Source organism: Rhinopithecus bieti, unplaced genomic scaffold, assembly GCF_001698545.2.
Source record: "Rhinopithecus bieti isolate Rb0 unplaced genomic scaffold, ASM169854v2 scaffold_26729, whole genome shotgun sequence".
NCBI classification, from domain to species: Eukaryota; Metazoa; Chordata; class Mammalia; order Primates; family Cercopithecidae; genus Rhinopithecus; species Rhinopithecus bieti.
In genome coordinates, this window is record NW_016811904.1 from 151,733 (window position 1) to 169,153 (window position 17,421).

Sequence of the window (17,421 nt, forward strand, 5' to 3'; positions counted from 1 at the left end):
TTCTCCTCAAATTCATCTACAGATGCAATGTAATCAGTACCAAAATCCCAGTCAGGGCTGGGGACGGTGGCTCACCCCTGTTATTTCAGCACTTTGGGAGTCCGCAGATGAGAGGATTGCTTGAGGCCAGGAGTTTGAGACCAGCCTGGGCAACAAAATGAGACCCCAATTTCTGCAAGAAATACACACACATAAAAAAAACAAAACAACAACAACAACAAAAAACCCAAAAAACAAAAAACAAAACTCAGTCAACTTTTTTTCCAGAAATTTATTTGCTGATTTTAAAATTCATATGAAAATTCAAGGGACCCAGAATAGCTAAACGACCTCAAGAAAGAGGAACAGAATGGAGTGGAGCTCAGAGCTGTGGAGGGGAATGAAGCTGAGCAGCTGGGTCAGCCTGGCCAAACCAGTGGAGCAGAGACATGGGTCAAGCGGTGGTGAACGTGTGCTTTTGACCCATTAGACACTTTTTTGATCATGGATGATGAACATATACCAGATTTTTCAAGTCTAAAGGATGAAACTACTTATTGGAAAGAAATGTCCTTGAAGTATAAACATAGCTTCCAGGAAGCTTGAGATGAGTTAGTTGAATTTCAGGAAGGAAGCAGAGATTTAGAAGCAGACTTGGCAGCACAATTAGCACAGCCTGAACAAAGAAATAGAAACTTGCAACCTTCTAGCCAAAGACTGAAATATGAAGTGGAGGCGTTAAAGGAGAAACCAGAACCTCAACATGCACAGAGCTACAAGCAGGTCTCAATATTAGATGATTTAAGTCAGATGTGGGCCATTAAGGTGTAGTTGCTTAAGTATGTGAGGGAGCTGGAACAGGCCAACGATGACCTGGAGCAAGCAAAAAGGGCAATAATAGTTTCACTAAAAGACTTCGTTTTTTTGTTTGTTTGTTTGTATTTTTGGTTTTTTTTTTTTTGAGACAGAATCTTGCTCTGTTGCCCAGGCTGGAGTGCAGTGGTGAGATCTCTGCTCACTGCAACTTCCACCTCCGAGATTCGCCATGTTGACAAGGCTGGTCTCGAACTCCTGACCTCAAGTAATCCACCCGCCTCAGCCTCCCAAAGTGCTGGGATTACAGGTGTGAGCCACTGCACCGGCCTTCTCTGGAAGACTAAGAACAAAGGCTAAATCAGGCCATTGAATGAAATGCATTTTTAGAAAGTGAACTTCATGAAAATGAATGTTATCGGTCTCTGTACAGAGGTTAAAAGATGAAGCAAGGTATTTAAGGGCAAGAACTAGCAGTTCAGGAAAGGAAATAACCAGAAAGTTGGCTCCTACTTCTCCAACTCTAGATGGTGAAAAGATAGATTCCGCTGTCCAAGGATGACTCTTTTTGCCAGCCACTCCTGTTGCAAAGGAAAAGAAAACAGTTTTCCTTCCCGAAAGCTACACTAAGTGGTTTTCATACCNATTACAGGTGTGAGCCACTGCACCGGCCTTCTCTGGAAGACTAAGAACAAAGGCTAAATCAGGCCATTGAATGAAATGCATTTTTAGAAAGTGAACTTCATGAAAATGAATGTTATCGGTCTCTGTACAGAGGTTAAAAGATGAAGCAAGGTATTTAAGGGCAAGAACTAGCAGTTCAGGAAAGGAAATAACCAGAAAGTTGGCTCCTACTTCTCCAACTCTAGATGGTGAAAAGATAGATTCCGCTGTCCAAGGATGACTCTTTTTGCCAGCCACTCCTGTTGCAAAGGAAAAGAAAACAGTTTTCCTTCCCGAAAGCTACACTAAGTGGTTTTCATACCAGTCCACTAACTCCTTCTGCTGGGCTATCAGCATTAACCACCATGGGGGATCTCTTAGGAAAAGTAGGGACTTTACAATCCTAATTAGCAGCTTGCAGAAATTTTGCAAAGGACCAAACGTGAAAGTCCTATATTTCAGGAAATGTTAACAATGTGGTGCTGAATACCAATTGAACACCATTCTCCCAATCAGGTGAAGGGCAAGAAAAAATCACATTTCCGGCCAGGCATGGTAGCTCACACCTGTAATCCCAGCGGTTTGGGAGGCCGAGGCAGACAGATGACTTAAGGTCAGGAGCTCGAGACCAGCTTGGCCAACATGGTGAAACCCCATCTCTGCTATAATTACAAAAATTTGCTGGGCATGGTGGTGGGCACCTGTAATGCCAGCTACTCAAGAGGCTGAGGCACAAGAATCACTTGAACCCGGGAAGCGGAGGTTGCAGTGAGCCCAGATTGCACCACTGCACTCCAGCCTGGGTGACAGAATGAGACTCTATCTCAAAAACAAAAACAAAACAAAACAAAACAAAGGCCTCGTGCCTGTAATCCCAGCACTTTGGGAGGCCAAGGAAGTCAGATCACTTGAGGCCAGGAGTTCAAGACAAGCCTGGGCAACATGGTGAAATCCCATCTCTACTAAAAATACAGTAATGAGCCCGGCGTGGTGGCACATGCCTGTCGTCCCAGCTACTGGGGAGGCTGAGGCAGGAGAATCTCTTGAACCCAGGAGGCGGAGGTTGCAGTGAGCTGAGATCGTGCCACTGCACTCCAGCCTGGGCGACAGAATGAGACTGTCTCAAAAAAAAAAAAAAAAAGAAAAGAAAAGAAAAAATCACATTTCCTACGTTGTTCACAATGCAGTAAACAGCTTTAATCCAGCTCCTCCTTCTCCTGGTCCGCGCTCCTCATGCCTGTTGCCAGCACTGGGTATGCTGCCTTTCAGTGTGAATGCTTGGCCTCCAAGTGGGGGCTCTTGCCCTCCTCCAACAATCCAATACACCCATGCCTTACCCCTTGGTGCCGGGGCCCAGCCCCATGCCCCTCCAACTGCCTTCCCACGGCTGGCAGGGGGCAGGCTGCATACAGCAGTGGCCACTGGGCCCTGCCCAGTCCCAGGACTCTGCACAATATCGATGCTGGCTATTTTCTCTTCTTACCATAGTGAAGTTGGTTTCACATGATTGCGCTTGTGTGGGTCACAAGGTGATACATATGTGTATTACTTGGTCACTGGATGGAGAAGTACCCTTTCATCACACCTGCCTCATAGCCCCCACTCTGCTGTACTGATAGGATTTAGTTGTGTTTAGGACATTGCAAATCTTCTAGAAGTTCTCCACCAAATCAGGTCAATGTGTGCCTTCTTCCTGAGATCCCACTGAAGCATCGTCAGTGCTCATGATCATGTGTCCCCCAACTCCACCCCTCACTATTCGGGCCTGTTTCTGGCAAAGAGTCAGGAAGGTTATTAGGAAACATTTTCTGGACCTTCTGATTTTACTTAAGCAGTTACCATTCCATGGACTTGCCTCCCAGAGCAGCAAAATGCCTGTTGGAGCCCCAGATGGCAGGAGCCTCTGTGGCCTAGGCACACAGGCTAAGCCTCTATGCTGTCTTCTTCTCCGTGTGCCTCAGACTTGCGGGGTGGAGGGCTGGCAGGCAACCTCTCACCAGCTTTCCAGTCCTTCAGGTCTATGACATCTTCAGACCTTTTTTCTCCTCTAAGGGCCAGCCCAGTTGGTTTTGGAAGGGTTGAATGGCCTGACTCCAGGGCTGGCTGGTGCCGGCTCCTGGGGGGGCAGACTCACCAAAAGTGGTTGTCTCTGGGCATCGCTTGATCATTCTCATGCTGCATTCAGTGTTTACCTTTGCTTTATTGTATTGGATTGGTGCAAAAGTAATTGCGGTTTTGCCATTACTTTTAATAAATGAAATGCATTTTTAGACAGTGAACTTCATGAAAAGGAATGTTGTTGGTAACTGTACAGCGTTTAAAAGATGAAGCAAGAGATTTAAGGGCAATTACTTTTGCACCAACCTAATGCGTAGGTTTGTAAACATGACTAAGATATTTGCACATAACTTATGTTTTGTAGATTTTATTTATTCAGAACTTATATGGCATATTAATGACTTATGATAGTATCCTACTCTGGGCAGCTGTGTGGGATCATAACACGGTTAAAAAAATACTTCCCCTCAGAAGAAGTCTTTTAGTGTAGATACAATAAATTTCATAGAAAAAAAGAGGAACAGAGTTGGAGAACCCACACTTTCTGATTTTAAAATTCACTACAAAAGTACAACAAACAAAACTGTGTTGTATTGGCAGAAGAATAGACATACAGATCAATGGAATTTAATTGAGAGTTCAGAAATAAACCTTTACTTTGATGGTCAATTGATTTCAACAAGGATACCAAAACAATTCGCGGGGGGAATGAGTAGTGTTTTCAACACATGATGTTGGAATAACTGAATATCCAGCTGCAAAAGTTGAACTTAGACCTTATATTATATCATATATGAAAGTTAACTCAAAATGGATAATAAATCTAAAAGTAAGTGCTAAAACTATAAAATTTTCAGAGGAAAATATAACTGCAAATCTTCATGACCTTAGGTTAGGTATGATACCAAAAGCACAAGCAACAAAAGATAACCAATAATAATTTATTCACCATGCATCCTTTGATGCATGAAATTAGAAATTTTCATGCATCAACAAATACTGCCATGTTTTCTATGTGTCTCTCAAAAGTTTATGTGTCAGAAACTTTTTTTTTTTTTTTTTTTTTTGAGACAGAATCTCACTCTGTCGCCCAGGCTGGAGTGCAGTGGTGCCACTATGGCTCATTGGGCTCACCTGGAATTCCAGGTGTCAGCCACTGTGCCTAGCCTATGTGTTGGGAACTTAATCCTTCTTCCCTCATGAATGGATTAGTATCACTATCATGGGAGTGGGCTTGTTATCATGAGAGTGGCTTTGCTATAAAAGCAAGCTTTCTGTGGCCTCTTGCTCTTGTCCTCTAGCCATGTGATGCCCTCTGCCATGTTATGACACAGTAAGAAGGCCCTCACCAGATGCTGGTGCAATGCTCTTGGACTCCCTAGCCTCCAGAACCATGAACTAAATAAGCTTATTTTCTTTATAAATTACCCAGTCTGTGGCATTGTTATAGCAACAGAAAATGAACTAAGATAGATACCATAAAGAAGTTGAAAAAGCAACCCATAAAATGAGAGAAAATATTTGCAAAGTGTATTTCTGGCAAGAAACTTGTATCTATAATATATAAGGAACTCTTAAAACTCAACAATAAAAGACAAATAACTCAATTTAAAAGCGGTAGAGGATTTGAATAGATATCTCTCCAAATAAGCTACATAAATTGTCATTAAGGAAATGAAAAGATGCTCAACACCATGTAATTGTGATATCTGTGACATTTGTGAAATGCAAATCAAATCCAAAATTATATATCACTTCACACCCACTAGGGGACAGCTATAATTAAAAATATATATAATAACAAATGTTGGTAAGGATGTGAAAAAAATTGAAGGCTTCATACATTGCTAGTGGAAATGTAAAATGGCATAGATATTTTGGTAAATGGCTTGAAAGTTCCTCAAAACGTTAAATACGGAGTAACCATAAGACCCAGCAATTTCACTCCTAGATACATACTCAAGAGCAATGAAAACTTATGTCCATGTACTACATGCAAACGTTCACAGCAGCATTACTGAAAAATGGAAATAACCAAATGTCCATGAATTGATGAATGGATAAGCAAAACATGGCATGTCTGTACAATGGAATATTATTCAGCTGTAAAAAGGAATTAAATACTACATTCATGCTACAGCATGGATGAAACTTGAAAACACTATGCTAAGTGAAAGAAGCCCACATATTGTATGATTCTGTTTATATAAAATGTGCAGAACAGGCAAACGTAGGTTAGTGGTTGCCCAGCGCTGGTGGTGGGCAATGGGGGATTTGAGGATGATGGCTAAGGGGTGCAGAGTTCTTGTCTGGGACAATGAAAGTGTTATAATATTGATTGTGGTGATAGATGCATATCTCTGTGAATATATCAAATATCATTCAATTGTACACTTGAAAGGAGTGAATCATAGGACATGTGAATTATATCTCAATAAAGCTGTTACAAAATCCCTGAAGTTTTATTTATTCACTTAGGTTTTCCAGGGAAGGCATCAGACTCAGAATTAATTTGTTTTTTGAGACAAGGTCTCATTCTGTTGCCTAGGCTAGAGTTCAATGGTTCAATTGTAGCTCACTGCAGCCTTAACCTCCTGGGTTCAAGTCATCCTCCCACCTCAGCTTCCTGAGTAGCTGGGACAGGTACGCACCACCATATTTGGCTAATTATTAAGTTTTTTGCAGAGACAGGTTCTTGCCATCCTGCCCAAACTGATCTCAAACTCCTGGCTCAAGCAATCTTCCCACCTTTGCCTCCCAATGTGCTGGGATTACAAGCGTGGGCCCCACACTTGGCCCTGAAGTTTCTTTTCTTTTCTTTTCTTTTCTTTTCTTCTTTTGAGACAGGGTCTCACTCTGTCGCCCCGGCTAGAGTTCAGTGGCGTGATCACAGCTTACTGCAGCTGTGAGGTGATCCTCCCACCTCAGCCTCTGGAGTAGCTGGGACCACAGTCACCATGCCTGGCTAATTTTTTGTATTTTTTGTAGAGATGGAGTTTCACTGTGTTTCCCTGGCTGGTCTCAAACTCCTGAGCTCAAGCAATCCACCCGCCTTGGCCTCCCAAAGTGCAGGGATTATAGATGTGAGCCACCATGCCTGGCCCCACTGAAGTTTTAATAAAGCTATTTTCAGACATAAAACCACTGAAATAATTCATTTCCAGTAGACCCACACTGCAAAAAATACTTTTAAAATTTCTTCAAGTGGTAGATAAATGACACCAGTTGGAAACCTGGATCTATACACAGAATACACAGAAATGAAAAGCATTAGAAAGGGTAATTACATGTGTGAGTAGAAAGACTTTTATTTCTTATTATTTAAATAAAATAACGTCTTAAATAAAATAATAACAAAAGACTTAATAATTAGCCAAATATGGTGGTGCGTACCTGTGGTCCCGGCTGCACAGGAGGCTGAGGTGGGAAAATGACTTGAAGGCTGCAGTGAGCTGCAATTGCACCACTGAACTCTAGCCATGTTGCTGCTTTTTAAACTGACTGTTTAAAAAGCAGCAACATGGCTGGGTAAGGTGGCTTACCTGTAATTCAAGCACTTTGGAAGGCCTGAGGTGGGAGGATCACTTGAGCCTAGGAGTTGAGACAAGACTAGGCAGTATAATGAGGCCCTGTCTCTACAAAATACATATATATATATATAATGTGTACTATGTATATTAGTACTATATATAATATATATAGTATATATAATATATATAATGTGTGTATATATACTATATATTGTATATATATACATACTATATATAGAGTGTGTGTGTGTGTGTGTGTGTGTGTGTGTATATATATGCCTGACATTGTGGTACATGCCTATAGTCCCAGCTACTCGGGAGGCTGAGGTGGGAGGATTCTTTGAGCCCAAGAGGTTGAGGCTGAAGTGAGCCGAGATTGTACCACTTTACTCCAGCCTGGGTGACACTGTGAGATCCTGTTTCAAAAGAAGAAAAACAGCAACAATGTGTGACAGGGTTTATAACATATGTAGAAGTAAAATGTATGACAATAAGGGCACAAAGACCAGAAGGGAGAAATGGAAGCATCCTCATACTGGTAAATACAGGTCTCATACTGTAAATCTAACAGCATAAATCATTTGAAGGTAGACTGTGATATATTAAAACTATTTAACACAAACCCTAAAGCAATCACTATACCAACACAACAGAGAGTTACAGCCAATAAATTAACAAGAATAAAAAAATGGAATGATTGGGGCTGGACATGGTGGCTGATGCCTGTAATCCCAGCACTTTGGGAAGCTGCGGCTGGTGGATCACCTGAGGTCAGGAGTTCGAGACCAGCCTAGCCAACATGGCAAAACCCCATTTCTACTAAAAATACAAAAATTAGCAGGGCGTAGTGTTGGGTGCCTGTAGTCCCAGTTACTTGGAAGGCTGAGGTGGGAGGATTGCTTGAACCTGGGAGGTGGAGGTTGCAGTGAGCTGAGATCATGCCACTACACTCCAGCTTGGGTGACAGAGTGAGACTCCATTTCTAAAAACACAAACAAAAAATATGGAATGATAAGCATAATCAGAAAGTCAGAAAAAGAGATGAAGGGCGGCCAGGCGCGGTGGCTCAAGCCTGTAATCCCAGCACTTTGGGAGGCTGAGACGGGCGGATCACGAGGTCAGGAGATCGAGACCATCCTGGCTAACACCGTGAAACCCCGTTTTTACTAAAAAATACAAAAAAACTAGCCGGGCGAGGTGGCGGGCACCTGTAGTCCCAGCTACTTGGGAGGCTGAGGTAGGAGAATGGCGTGAACCTGGGAGGCGGAGATTGCAGTGAGCTGAGATCCGGCCACTGCACTCCAGCCCGGGTGACAGAGCGAGACTGTCTCAAAAAAAAAAATAATAATAAAATAAAAAGAAAAGAGATGAAGGGCAGCAGAATCAGATGGAACAAATATAAAACAAATAGCAAGATGGTATATGTAAATCTAATCATGTCAATACTCTTTTTAAATGTGAATAGTCTAAACATATCCATTAAAATACAAACATTAATTGGATAAAAAAGTAAGAATCCACTATATGCTGTCTATTAGGAACTCATTGTAAGTGTAAAGATCTAGCCTGGCACAGTGATGTGCCCCTGTGATTCTAGCTACTTGGGAGGCTGAGGAGGGAGGATTACTTGAGCCCAGGAACTCAAGACCAGCTTGGGCAACACAGCAAGATCCCATTTCAAAAAATGTCTATTATATGAAAAGTAACAGGATAGCAAAAGATATACTATGCAAACATGAATTATGCCGGATTTTCTACATTAATTTCAGAAAAAAAGTAGAGTTCAGAGCAAGGGATATTATTAGGAACAGAGATGTTACATAATAATAAAAGGGTGAGTTTGGTTCCTTCAAACTATGAGGCAAAACTGATAGATCTAAAAGAAGCAATAGAACAAAAATAAAAGGAGCAACAGATAAATCTACAGGTATAGTTGGAGACTTCAGCACTCCTCTCTCAGTAATTGATAGAACAAGTAGGCAGAAAATCTGTAAGAACATAGATAACATGAAGTACATTATCAACCAACTTGACCTAATTGGTAACACTCCACCCAACAACAGCAGAAGAGATATTCTTTCCAAGTGCACTTGAATCATTCACCAACACAGACTATATTCTAAGTCATAAAACAAAACTTAACAAATTTAAAAGAATATAAGCCACACAAAATATGTTCTCAAACCAGAAGGAAACTAAATAAGAAGTTGATAACAAAATGATACCTTGAAAAATTCCCAAATATTTGGAAACTAAACAGCATAGGGTTTTGTTTTGTTTTGTTTTTGGTTTTGTTTGTTTGTTTGTTTGTTTTTGAGACAAGATCTCATTCTGCTGCACAGGCTAGGGTGCAGTGGCACCGTCATAACTCACTGTAACCTTGAACTCCTGGGCTCAAGTGGTCCACCCACTTCAGCCTCCAGAGTAGCTGGGACTACAGGTGTGTGAAACCATGCCAGGCTAATTTTTAAATTTTTTGTAGAGATGGGGTTTCTCCATGTTACCCAGGCTGGCCTCGAACTTCTGGGCTCAAGTAATCCTCCTGCCTCGACCTCCCAAAGTACTGGGATTACAGGCAGGAACAACCGTGTCAGACTGGTTTCTGCATTTTTAAGGTCTGTAAAAACCCAAAACAAAAAGAAATAAAGAATAATGTGCAACAGAGACAATTGATCGTCTATATAACCTAAAACATTTACTAGCTAGCCTTTTACAGAAAATATTTGTCAACTTTTGAGTTAGAGGATTGCTTCTCTGACAGTTGTTTGTTTGTTTATTTTTGAAATGGAGTCTCACTCTGAAGCCCAGGCTGGAGTGCGTTGGCAGGATCTCGGCTCACTGCAACCTCTGCTTCCTGGGTTTAAGCGATTCTCATGCCTCAGCCTATGGAGTAGCTGGGATTATGGGCATGTGCCACCCCACCCGGCTAAGCTTTGTATTTTTAGTAGAGACGTGGTTTTGCTATTTCGGCCAGGCTGGTCTCGAACTCCTGACCTCAAGTGATTCGCCCGCCTCGGCCTCCCAAAGTGCTGGGATTACAGGAGTGAGTCATGGCGCCAGCCTGATTCTCTGACAGTTTTAAATGTATTTTTACATAGTCATTGTTCTGATGAGGTTTCCTAAATTCTCTTGGGTCAGTTTGAACACTTAAATTTTTCTAAGAAACAGTCTATCTCCTTGACGCTTTCAAGCTTATTTGCACAGATTTGTACATAGCACTCTCATGTAAATTAAAAATAAAAACCAATTTTCCATTATTATTCTTGGCCTAAATTTCAATTCCATCTTTACCACTAACCAAATTTCCGAGCAATTTGGAGCAAATAATTTACCTCTTTAGAGTCTCATTTTCTTGTGAAATGGAAATAAGAATAAAACCTACCTCATAGAAATTTTGTGAAGGTACAATAATGTATGTGAAATTAGTTTGTAAAATAGTAGAGTTCATGCAGATGTTAGTTAATATTTTTAATCTGCTAGGAGACTTAAATGCAGTCATTTCGTGTATGTGAACTTTTCCTTTTACTCTTGAGATGTTATCCTTGAGTAGGAAGATATGGGATCAAACCTAGTGTATGAGTGACTTAGATAATACAGATGGTTGTGAGGAGCAATAACAGAGAATGTGCTTATGGATGCTAACATGTGGGTACATGTGTGGTCAATAGAAGGTCTCTTTGGACTGCTTTTATTTTCTCAGTGAATTAGGGGGCAAAGTTTTCATCTGAAATTCAGGATTGGAGAGGAGACATTGAAGTTTTGAGGAGAAAGAAGGTATGATATAATCTTTAGGTGAGTCGGCAAGTAAATGGACTTAAGAAATCTGTGTGATCACCAGGCAGCCTTAAAGGTCTATGAAGCTTTGTGGTCCCTTAAAGTGAGACCAGTCAGCTAAGTTGTATGTTTTGCTCTGATAACATTTAGCTGACGATGTAAACACCAAGTATATAGAGTGTTGGGTTTAACCAGGTCTGTACTCTTGCCAAATGAGTGCAATAAAAGCAAAAGAGGGGTAAGGGAGTTGAGAATGTTGCAAAGAAATGATTGTGGTGATTGCCAGTTGAGTTTAAACTGAATAAGGAGAGAAAAGTGGACATTAGGGGGATGAAAGACAGTAAACCTGTGGCAAATCAGTGGATTGTAGGTCTCAGTAGGATTAAAGTGTAGGAGTAAGATGGTCTTGTCTCTTTCCCTGAGCTTTTATCGCTTGCTTTTTCTTAGACCTCATTTCACATACATTAAAGATTTGTGCTTTTCTGAGAATCCACACACAGACAGACGTAGGAAATAATTTGGAGGGCTGGACTGAAGAATTAACTATATTTTAAATTTGTGTAGGCCGGGAGCAGTGGCTCACACCTGTAATCCCAGCACTTTGGGAGGCCAAGGCAGGAGACTCACTTGAAGGCCTGAGTTTGAGGCTGCAGTGAGCCTCAAAAAATAAATAAATAAATACACACACACACACACACACACACACACACACATATACACACATACATACATACATACATACATACATACATCTGCATCCAAGTAGTTCAGATATTAGAGAGTCATCTACTCATCCTAAGGGACTGCAGTGTGTTAGGAACTCAGTGGCCTCTCTGCCCTTGGTCATGTCCACTCACAGGAGTCTCTGTTCCCAATCTTATTAGAGAGGAAACTTTAAAATGATTCCTCGTGGTTCATCTTTCCTTCCTTTTTCTTTCCTTTTCCTTTTCTTTTTTATATCTTTCTCTTTCTCTCTCTCTTTTTTCTTTTCTTTCTTTCTTTTTTCTCTTTCTTTCTTTCTTGAGTTGCTCTGCTGCTCAGGCTGGAGGGCAGTGGACTCACTGCAGCCTCAACCTCCTGGGCTCTAGCAATCCTCCCGTCTCAGCCCCTCAAGTAGCTGGGACTACAGGCACCTGCCACCAGGCCCGGCTAATTTTTTTTTGTAGATATGGGGTTTTGTCATGTTGCCCAGGTTGGTCTTGAACTCTTGGCTCAAGTGAGCTGCCTGCCTCAGTCTCCCAAAGTGCTGGGATTGCAGGCATGAGCCACCGCACCTGTGGAATTTGTATGCTTATTCACTACATCAAAAACACCTCATGTGGTGTTTTTTATATTTAAGTTTACTTCAAACTTTAACATGGGAAGCATGGGAAGTATTGAGTTGCTGTTGCCTACTCCTAAGGGTATCCTTTCCTTTGCTATTCTTCCTCTTTCCTTGTTAGGCTCGTCCTTCTCAAGAAAGTGATGGGGGAGGGGTGGAAAGTATGAGTGTGTAGTACAATAGACACATTGCTCTTTGCACTGTGTGTCATTTTAATGGCAACCTAATTGCGTAGGTTCTGTTTGCTTTTCAGAAGTGCACTTTTTAGATGAACTCATTCAGAACAAACATTGACCATACATTCGTCCACAGTGGCCCTATGTTCACCCTTTTTTCAGTTACAAAAAGGGGAGGCATTGCTGCCAAGAAGCAAGGTAGTGAAGGGCCAGAAAAAAAAAGCAGAAGGAACAACAGAAAACAGTAGGGGAAGGAACATCTCCCATTGGCTAGCTACATACTAACATTCACCACTCAGTTTATCCAAGTTCCATCTCACGCCTCAGCTTCCCTCAGCCCCTTGGCCTGACTTTGTTGACAGAGTAGTTTTATGTCACCTTCCAACTGCCTGACCCCAACACTCTCCATCTCAATTCTCTATTCATGGGCCTTGCTCTCTCCAATCCATCACTGGCAGTGTGGGTTGATTTTGTCTTACTCAAAAACAAAAACATTCTGGCCAGGCACAGTGGTTCACACCTGTAATCCCAGCCCTTTGGGAGGCCGAGGCAGGAGGATAACTTGAGATCAGGAGTTCAAGACCAGCCTGGCCAACAAGGTGAAACCCCGTCTCTGCTAAAAATACAAAAATTAGCCGGGTGTGGTGGCATGCGCCTGTAATTTCAGCTACTCGGTAGGCTGCCGCATGATAATCACCTGAACCTGGGAGGCGGCAGTTGCAATAAGCTGAGATAACACCACTGCACTCCAGTCTGGGCAACAGAGAGAGCCTCTGTCTCAAAAAACATACATACACAAAAACAAAAACAAAACAAAACACATTCTAACAGACACAGAACACTTATCTTCATATTTTACATAACTATGTGTTCTCAATTTTACAATGAATGTAATTTTTTTGTGTAAAATTTTAATGTTAGAAAAAGTAAAAGTTCTTGTCCTACCATCCTTGTGTGGTATCTGTCTGTCTGTCTCTCACACAGGTCACTCAAGTTAATGGGAAAGAAAGAACAGGGGCCAAATTCTGAAGTTATAAATAAAATAATAGAAAATTAAAAGATCTTCTGTCCTCCAGTGAGGGAAATAGATGAGAGTCTGGAGGGCAAAGGTCGGGTGGGGACTGGGCAGCAGACATGTGTTTTCTTTTTCTTTTTTTTTTTTTTTTTTAAATTACTTATTTATTATTTTATTTATTTAATTTATTTATTTATTTATTGAGACAGAGTCTTGCTCTGTTACCCAGGCTGGAGTGCAGTGGCTCGATCTTGGCTAATTGCAACCTCTGTCTCCTGAGTTTAAGCAATTCTCCTGCCTCAGCCTCCTGAGTAGCTGGGATTACAGGCACACACAAACATGTCTGGCTAATTTTTGTATTTTTAGTAGAGACGGGGTTTCCCCATGTTGGCCGGGTTGGTCTCGAAACCAACCCGGTTTCTCAGATGACCCGCCCACCTCGGCTCCCAAAGTGCTGGGATTACAGGCATGAGCCACCGCCCCTGGCCAAACATGTGTTTCTATTGTAAATATTAATAGCTAACATTTAACTCAGTCCTCAAAACTCTATTAGGCAGCTATTGTTATCTCCATTTTACCGATGATGAAACTGAGGCATGGAGAGATTTAGTAACTTGTCCAAAATGACACAATTTACTAATGATGGAGCTGAGTTTCAAACCCAGATAGTCTGGTTCCAGAGTTTGTGTGCTTATTCACTACATCAAGCTGCCTCTTTGAAAATGTAAATATAAAAAGTAAAGATAAAATGAAAGTAAAATTGCTTCCTTGACACTCCTACTACCACCACTATTTTTCAGATGACTGTTGCCTTGTGTTTAGAGTAGGCATCAAACACCTTTCAAGCCCTGCCTTGTATTCTTTCCACCTATAACTCTGTAGGCAGGTTCAACCTGACAGTACTTTGCCTACACTGTGCTTTATCTCATAGAAGTCCACAGGCTTCTTCTTGCCTGTGGGAACCTGTTCTAATATTCTGAAGCATGCACAAGTCTGGAGGTGAAAGGGAATTAACACTGCACGTAGTGACTCCTGACCAATGGGATACAGGAGCTGTAGAGAGACTCCTACTCTTCTGTCCCTCCAGTGGACAACTCTGAACTGCATTCTACATGGCTCCTCAGTGGGATTGACCCCAGGTGCCCAGCTGGAAATATATTCTTTTAACCACTTTCCCTCCTTTTCTGCTTCAATCTTTCATGTTCCCCACTCCTGTTACATGGGATGACTTTCCAATATCAACACCAACATGAAAGTCCTTGTCTCAGGCTGTGCCTTCTGGAGGAAATCCAGGAATAGACAGACAACTGCAGCAATAAGATATATTTTACTTTATTTTTAGCATTTTACTTTCTCATATGATATATGCCCTTTTTTTTTTTTTTTTTTTTTTTAATTGAGACAGCATCTCAGCATCTCAGCTCATTGAGATCCACCTCCCAGGTTCAAGCAATTCTCCTGTCTCAGTCTCCTGAGTAGCTGGGATTACAGGTGCCTGGCACCACACCTGTCTGATTTTTCTATTTTTATTAGAGACGTGATTTCACCATGTTGGCCAGGCCATGTTGGCCTGACCTCAAGTGATCCGCCCACCTCAGCCTCCCAAAGTGCTAGGATTACAGGCGTGAGCCACCTCGCCTGGCCTGATATATCCTCCCCTGCTCCACCCCTCAACTTTTATTTTTATTTTATTTTATTTTTTTTGAGATGGAGTCTCACTCTGTCGCCTCAGGTTAGAGTGCAGTGGCACATTCTTGGCTCACCACAACCTCTGCCTCCCGAGTTCAAGTGATTCTCCTGCGTCAGTCTCCCAAGTAGCTGGGATTATAGGCCCCTGCCACCAAACCTGGCTCATTTATGCTTATTTTTTGTACTTTTACTAGAGACAGGATTTCTCTGTGTTGGCCAGGCAGGTCTCAAACTCCAGATCTCAAGTGATCCGCCCACCTTGGCCTCCCAAAGTGCTGAGATTACAGGTATAAGCCACTGTGCCTAGCTTATATCCCCATTTTAATGAAGATATTCATATTGCTTTTACAATATATGTGATGACTGTTTTTTTCTAATTTTTAATTTAATTTAATTTAATATATATATTTTTGAGACAGTCTGGCTCTTGTTGCCCAGGCTGGAGTGCAGTGCCATGATCTCAGCTCACTGCAATCTCTGCCTCCTGGGTCCAAATGATTCTCATGCCTCATCCTCCCAAGTAGCTGGGACTACAGGCATGCACCACCACACCCGGCTAATTTTGTATTTTAGTAGAGATGGGGTTTCACCATGTTGGTCAGGCTGGTGTCAAACTCCTGGCCTCAAGTGATCTGCCCGCCTTGGCCTCCCAAATTGCTGGTATGAGTGAGCCACTATGCCTGTCCTGCTTTTCTTTTCTTTTTTTTTTTTCTTTTCTTTTCTTCTTAGTTCACAGAACATGAAAAGGGCATCCTTAGCACTTGGACTTTTGTTCTCATCTTTTTCTTCTTTCGGTGGCAAGATGGTTGTTGCATTCTTGCATCTCCAGACATCACGTCTAAATTCAAGACAAGAAGATTGAGAGGAGTAAGCCATGCAAGCTGAGTGCGTGTCCTCTACTTAATAAAATAATTGCTTTCTCAGAAATCTGCCCACATAACTTCTGTTTTATTCTCATTAGCCAAAACTGGATCATATGGTCATTCCTGTGGGTAAAGCTGGGAAATTGGAGAACAGGATCGTCATGATTGATTTGAATCGATTGTGATTTATTGCCTGGGCCTGAACAAAAGTACAGGTCTGTTAAATAATAAGGGGGACATGGATACTGGTAGGGAAATTGAATTCTTATGTGTTCATTAGTCCTTCTGTTTGCATAAATAGTATTTTTATAAGCTGCTTTTCTTGTTTAATGTACCACACACATATATCTTAGTCCATTTAGTGTTGTTATAACAGAATACCTGAGACCGGGTAGATTATAAAGAAAAGAGGTTTATTTGGCTCATGATTCTGGTGACTGGAAAGTTCAAGATTGAGTTTCTGCATCAGATGAGGGCTTCAGGTTGCTTCAACTCACTGTGGAAAGCAGAAGGAAAGCCAGCATGTGTAAAGAGATCACATGACAAAAGAGAAAGCAAGGGTGGGGAGGTGACAGGCTCTTTTTAACAACCAGCTCTTGTGAGACTTAATAGAGTGAGAACTCAAGCGCCCCTGAGAGAGGGTATTAATCTATTCATGAGGAATCCACTGCAATGACCCAAACACCTCCTGCCAGGTCCTATCTCCCAACATTGCCACATTGGGGATTAAATTTCTTTCTTTTTTTTTTTAGAGACAGAGTTTCACTGTGTGGCTCATGTGGCTCAGGCCTATAATCCTAGCACTTTGGGAGGCTGAGGTGGATGGATTGCCTGAGGTCAGGAGTTGGAGACCAATATGAGCAACATGGCAAATCCCTGTCTCTACTAAAAATACAAAAAATTAGCCGGGTGTGGTGGCATGTGCCTGTAGTCCCAGCTACTCAGGAAGTTGGGGCAGGAGGATTTCTTGAACCTGGGAGTTTGAAGCTGCAGTGAGCAGAGATCGTGCCACTGCCTTCCAGCCTGGGTGACAGAGTGAGACTCTGTCTCAAAAATACATAATAAAAAAAAAGAAAGCAAATGTTAACTGCTCTACTGAAAATGTTCATGGTTTGAAAGAGAGTAATTTATGTGGGCATACACAATTACAAATGTTGCTAGATATACTTGTAATTGAAAAAACAGGCCTGGCGTGGTGGCTCATGCCTGTAATCCCAGCACTTTGGGAGGTTGAGACAGGCAGATCACCTAAGGTCAGGAGTTCGAGACCAGCCTGGTCAACATGGTGAAACTCTGTTTCTACTAAAAATACAAAAATCAGCAGGGTGTGGTGGTGGGTGCCTGTAATCCCAGGTACTCGGAAGGCTGAGACAGGAGAATCGCTTGAGCCTGAGTGGCAGAAGTTGCAGTGGCTGAGATTGTACCATAGCACTCCAGTCTGGGCGACAGAGTGAGACTCCATCTCAATAAAAAAAAAAAAAAAAAGAAAAAAGAAAAAATATTATGGCAATTCCTATTCTGTGAATTTGTTTATGTGTAT

The 17,421-nt window shown here is 41.8% G+C and overlaps 1 pseudogene; it reads left to right on the forward strand.

Moving 5' to 3' along the window:
• The first annotated feature begins 483 nt into the window (after positions 1-483).
• LOC108544298 (nuclear distribution protein nudE-like 1) lies at positions 484-1,952 on the forward strand (annotated as a pseudogene).
• The last annotated feature ends 15,469 nt before the right edge of the window (positions 1,953-17,421 follow it).